The 6,776-nt window shown below is 37.2% G+C and overlaps 1 pseudogene; it reads left to right on the top strand.

Moving 5' to 3' along the window:
- The first annotated feature begins 932 nt into the window (after positions 1–932).
- Positions 933–2,921, top strand: LOC113774178 (annotated as a pseudogene).
- Positions 2,922–6,776: the final 3,855 nt, after the last annotated feature.

The raw sequence follows: 6,776 nt of genomic DNA, 5'->3' as shown, positions 1-6,776 counted from the left end.
GTTTCCTCTGTACCGACTCCACCCACTCGAAGCTTTTCCTCCTTGGGCACTCTTCTTTGCACTCCAAGTTTTACCTCCTTCTGCACTCAATTTCACCTCTCTGCACGTATTATCACCTCTCTGCACTCAATTTCCTTCCGTTTGTTTGGTGTTGTTTTGCTGGCCAGCTTTTCTTCCCGCTTCACTGCCCTGTCTTTTATTTTTACTGTTTGCCTGCTCCCTAGTCCCGTCTCCACCCACTCCATCCCCCACTTAGCTCTTCAGCCGCTTCCCCTCACAAGATACTGTTCCTTTAACTCTCTTACACGTCTTCGCCCGCCTACTCTGACCTCTTGCATCCTGACCAATTAGGTGGCTGCCATCATCAACCATGGTGCTTCTCCTCTTGCCTGCTCCTCCTCGCCATTGCCCTCTCCGCTTCACCAGGTGATCTCTCCTGCTCTTTCGTTGCTCTGCTTCCGCCCACCTCTCCCTCTGTCGCCCCATTTGGTTTTCGATTGCTTCCTCCCCCTCCCTCCTCCTCCCCATTTTCCATTCCGGCTCTAAGCTAGCTCTGCTGCTTAAACCCCCTTGCTTGGGAATAGCTCGCCTCAGTCTTTCACTCTCGCTTTTTCAGTCTTTTTCCCAATTTTACTCTAGATTGGACCTTCAAATTTTTGTAAGAAAAGTTTTAAATTTCTGATCTCTTGTTTAGTACTTTACTTTTGCTGCTGTTAACGATCTCATTTATGCTATATATTGGATAGATAGGGATCTCGTTTTTCTTCTAACAGATTGAGGGAAAAATGGAAGAAAAGTTGACGGGAAGAAGAAAAAAAGATTTAACTTTTCAAGGTTTGAATTTTTTTGTAGTTTATTTTCCAGCCATTTTTCTAATTTTACGCTAAACTGGACCTTCAAGTTTCTGCTTCCTTCTTCTTTTTGAAAAAGCCATGAATGCTGATACTGGCAGTCAATATGATTCCTTTACTAATTTGGAGAAAGAAGGTATCGCATGTGAGTCAGGGGAAAAGGGAGTTGCTGGAGCAATATATAATTTACATCCAATGGCTGTTTCTTCCCCTTTATCAGGTCTTCCTGAGTTTTCTTACCTTGGTTGGGGTCATTGGTTTACGCTTACAGACCTTGAAGTTGCAACCAACAAATTTTCCAAGGAAAATGTTATTGGTCAGGGTGGATATGGAGTTGTTTATCGTGGCCGACTGATAAATGGCTTTCTTGTTGCTGTTAAAAAAATCCTCAACAATATGTAAGTTCTTGAATGGGTTTATATATGGTCCTTCAAGTATTTTACAGAACCTGATAAATAATTGACAACGAGCCTTTTCTCTTGTTTCTAAATGTCCAGAGGGCAAGCAGAGAAGGAATTCAGGGTTGAAGTTGAGGCTATTGGTCATGTCCGGCAAAAAAATTTAGTTCGACTTCTGGGTTACTGTATTGAAGGAGCTCACAGGTACATTACTGCTTAAACCTATCTCATCATCTTTTCATTTGTGCATTAGATTTAAATGAGATGTAGATCAGCATTTTGTTTGAACCCTTAAAATTTACCGATCAGGTAGTTAAACCTCAAGGCATTTTTTGTTTAGCAAACTAACTTTACTTTACCTCTGTTGGACTTCCTTATGAAATTCAGGTTGTTGGCATATGAATATGTAAACAATGGAAATCTAGAACAATGGCTTCATGGAGCCCTGATCCATCATGGTTATCTTACTTGGGAGGCTCGTATGAAAGTTTAGTGGGCTCTGCACTAGCGTAAGTCCATCTATAAACTTCTTCTTGTCTTTGAAGTTATTGTTAGGTTCCATTTTAAGTTCAAACGAGATATGTTTCTTGTATTCTTGCATATTTGCACGAGGCAATTGAGCCCAAAATGATGCATTGAGATATAAAGTCAAGCAATATACTCATTGATGATGACTTCAATGCTAAACTATCTAATTTTGGTCTGGCTAAGTTGCTCGGTGCAGGAAAAGTCATATTACAACCAAAGTTATGGGTACCTTTAGGTGGGTATTTATATCAGGTATCCGATCTCAATTGAACAAAGTCTCCTTTTCCTTACTGCTTTCTGTTTACAAGCTCTCTAATTAAACCAAACTCGACTTTTCTTTTTCTGACATTCTCTGTTTCCCCCATTTTTTAACCCATATAGATATGTAGCACCTGAATATGCAAATACTGGCCTCCTAAATGAGAAGTGTGATGTTTATAGCTTTGGGGTTGTGCTTTTGGAAGCCATTACTAGAAGAGATCCTGTAGATTATGGTTGCCCTGCACCTGAGGTATGATAGATAGCAATGTTCGAACATATATACACATGTTTGTCTCTAAATATCAAAAGTTTTGGCTGAAGAATTGGCATGCTTTTACTAAGCAGTAAACTGGATTGTTTAAAATTAAAAATATTTTGATTCAGATAAAAATTGTCATGAATCATATGAAACTGCAATTCACAATCTTGAGCCGTAATCAATCACAATCTATACTTTATCTACTTTCCATTCCTCTGTTTTCCAATGTTTTCTTGAACCTACAGTATCCAAGTTTGATATCAAAGTTTGGAAATACACATCATGATGATTGGCTCTGAGTATAGAAGATTTTCTCAGCATTATGAAAAAGATTCGTTTCTTTACTATCTTGATTTCTAGTCATTTGCTATTTGAAATTGACCAACTACGAGGACATCCTGCCACTCATATTGAAATTGACTGTATGTTTTGATTCAGATTTTATTTGCATAATTTCTACGTTCATATTGAAGCCTGAATCTTTTTCATCTAATAATCTGGTTGCAGGGTGTTCATCCATGCGATAAGAGAAGCATCAGTCAGTATCAGTGCCTTTTTCCTGCAATAGATTTTTCACTGGCAAGTGTTTCAAATCTTTGCTACCAGTCATTTAGGGTGATATAGTGTTATCATTGGTCTTGAATCTTGATTCATGTTTAAATAGAAAGTGATGAGGATACGTTGTGGAAGGCAAATGTCAGGGAAACAAAAGAAGAAGTTGCAGTTAGAGGAATGAACTTCAAGAAATGGTAAACCACTTTATTGTTATTGCATTAGAAGTTGAACTTTAATCGCCACCACAAGCTTGTGTTCAGGTGCACATAAGCTCACACTTATCATCTGTTGAAATAGATTGTAGCAGTTTCAGTTTTGAGTAAGTAACCTCTGCTCCGGGGTACTTTAATAAAGTTTTTGATTTTTGGCCATCTTGGTCCTTGCTGCTTGGTGACAAACGCATATAATAGAATGGGGCTTAGTCACATCGTTGATTGGGAGTTAACCTTGGACTATGATGCAAAGCATGGCTTCTCTCTCTCTCAACCATTGTTAATTCAAGGGAAGATTAAATACTCATATGCATATTTATGAGTCTTTATACAATATAGCTGCATATCTATGAGTCATTGTGCAATATATAGATATAGGTAGCTATAGTTATGCCTTACTGTCTATTAGATATGTATTTGGATTGGCCATGCATAAAAACATGTGAAAGGTTCGACCCATCCACATGAATCATTTAGGAAGATTCTTGTGAATGAGATTGACTCTTTTCTACATTACCTTCTCTAGAACACTCTTCCGAAAAACAAATATCATGGATGCAGGTTATTGACACGAAAAGAGAGAGAGATGGCTATTGTTACCCACAGTGGATTCTTGTTTCATATGCCATCCACATTTGGTAATGACTGTCACTCTTCAGTCAAGAAATAAATTGCTCAGCAGCAAGTTCTCATACGATTAGTATCTATCTCCAAAAACTTTAAACTCCATTTGGATGATGTGCTATTGTTATATCTGATTGTATTTTGGCAGCAAGTCTTGATCAAAGCTTGTAAGCTGTGAAGCAAATCGGATGATAGACTATTTAGCTAATGTATGGGATGCTAACAATAGGATATCTTTTATTATGATGTTATACTCCACCATTTTTTAGTTGCAGCTAGATGGTTGTTTGGGGATTTTATTCTCGTTTTGTATCTCGATATGATTGTATATTATTTTAAAGTTCCTTTTATGCAACAAAATTTACGAAAACTGCAAAAGCTAAAACTATAGTTTATTTTCGCTATTTAATAAAATTACAAAAACTTCAAAGATATTGATGCACTTTTGTCTAACTTTTCATATTTAATATCTGAATTTGAATAACTAGACATTTATGGGCAAGATTGAAAATTACACCGCGCATTGCGCGGTGGCCACCACCTAGTTGTGTAATAGTGATAGTATTAGTAGTTGGTTGGATCCTAAACTTTTGTACTTAACTTGGATGATTGTATATATGTTAAGTTTGATTGGTCCATCTTTATTTGCTCTTGAAGTGATATGTGAGTGAACCCCAGTGAGAGTTGGGCAGGCAATCCGCCGAACCCTTCGGTTCGTCTTAGGGGGAGGTGGGGTCGTCACAAGATCGAGGGTCTGTTTGGGCCATTGGTCCATATCTACGAAAGTCTGCACATACAAAAATTGAGTTGGTAAAATTGAAAGAAATTGTTGATTTATAAATTGAACATCACTAATTACATAGTGGAACTCTAAATTAAACAGGTACAAAATGATTCCCAAGGGATGATATAATTACAACAAATATTGAAATATAGAGTCAGGCGATCAAATAGATTATTGTATATATTTTCTATACATAATGGTTTTATAGATTGAAATGACTAGAATAAGAACAATTAGATGCATCATATTCTGTCTGCGAACAATGGTTGTAGCGACGAGGCGTATTCGGGCACCGATGATCTATCTGGTTATGTATTTTAGTTATGATCTTAAGATCGGGTCTCTTTTATTTAATCCTACTTGTATCATAATTAAGTTGCAACTCCAAAAGGATCAAGTAAACTATGTCTCATAGTGGTTGAAACTGCCCCTGAAGAGAAGCTTGTCAAATTGAAAACATGTGCACGTGACCAACTAGATGGTATGGATTAGTGTCCGACCGATAACAAGCTGCAAACATGTGCGAGCATGGGACTATGAGTTCAGTCCATTTGCCACACGTACATGTGCTATTTCAAAAGTGGACAATCTATGTGTTGCCACCCTTCCCATTATCGCATCGGTTAGGGGTTATGCAGTAAATCTACCTCTGTGATCGTACACTTGCATCGAGTGTATCCTTGCCTTTAGCTCATTTGTTAAGAAGTTCTCCCATATTTATTTGGGAAAAAGGTATGTCGTATTGAAGGTCAACTTCCACTTCTTTGTGAAAAGTTCAACGTTTGGTTGAAATTGAACTGTACACATTCTATGATTGGTGATAATCGAGTATTGTATAATAAGTTGTTGAAACACTAAACTATATTTATGAATGCATGGCCCTATCAATAACCCTCATCCTTGCAAAATGCTTACTGCTATGATTTGACAGAGCGGCTATTCAGCCATTTATATGCCTCTTCATTTAACAGTCAAATCTATTCCATAAATACTTCATATTTCTTGGTTTAATTTATAACCTCGGCAACCCACATAAGATCCTTAAGTCTAGACAAAGATAATTGTGCATGTTTAAACTCACATTTAGCGAAGTATATAATGTATTAACTTACATCCATTGAGTTTCAAATCTAATTAGTACCTCTGATTGCGAAATTTTTTCTTAAAATTGTTCTGCACGTGTACTAAACAGTATCGATACACAACTATTGGTTCTTTCTACTCTGGCAAAATATTCATAACGTGTGTTATGCCCTTGTGCTGATTTGAAATAATGCATATATTCTTGACGTCTCAGCACACATGAAGTCGCAATTGTTACATTAATCATATCCAACTCTGATTTGTCTCCTTGCCACAAGTGCGAATGCAATCTGGAACTACTAATTGAAGGTATCAAATCCAACTACAACTAATAATTTTGCCTTATACGTTCCCTTCATAAATGAGTCATTAACACAAATAACTGATTTAAGGTGTTGAAATGACTTGATATGAGACCAAAAATCCGAAACACGTAATGAAAAATTATGCATCTAACAATGCTTTGTGGATGGTGCTCCCACACTACAGTTGTTTTCGGATTAGTTGTCACCAACTCCTATATATACATAGTTAGCTAGGCTATTAAAGTTGATCAATCACCATACACAGTATCAATCACACATCATCTAACATACTATGCTTTTTTGTACGAAACATTTGTATCAAAAACATGCTTAATGGTAGTCCGTATTTCCTTGATGATATAAAGTGGACCATTCTCGACGTGATGTATAATGTGTTCTGCTATGAGTTTTGAAATCAACTGTCAGTAGTCATTGCTATTCAAAACTCGCATACATGTGTGCTCTTTTACAATTATTATAATCTTTCACATGTTATGTGTGCATCTCAAAGTAACTCTTAACTGCCAATTAGATGGTGGAGAAACACTATGGGACTTGCAGCGAATATACTACGTGGTTGGTTTACTTTCCTTCACTTTGTACTCCCTATTGTGCTTGATTGTCTAAAGTTTAACAGTTCGTTGCACGTATTTCTTTGTTTCAAACACCATTTCCAATCTAACCTCCTTTGCACGCTCATCTCACAGATTGTAGTTCTCTGTAACTGCCTTGTTACAACGGTCGAAATCCAATAAAGCATCAACTGCTTCAAGGTCCTGCAAATGGGGTGATTTATGAAATGAGGTCAATGGACTGGGACCTGAAAGACCAACCTGATGAAGGGCTCAAGGCTATGCAAACTTCACATGTTCAAGTTGTTCAAGTTCTAATTGGTTCGATTATAAGAGCTTGTGTA

Source organism: Coffea eugenioides, chromosome 6 (assembly GCF_003713205.1).
Source record: "Coffea eugenioides isolate CCC68of chromosome 6, Ceug_1.0, whole genome shotgun sequence".
NCBI lineage: Eukaryota > Viridiplantae > Streptophyta > Magnoliopsida > Gentianales > Rubiaceae > Coffea > Coffea eugenioides.
The sequence above is the reverse complement of the archived record's forward strand: the minus strand, read 5'-3'. Positions and strand labels throughout refer to the sequence as shown.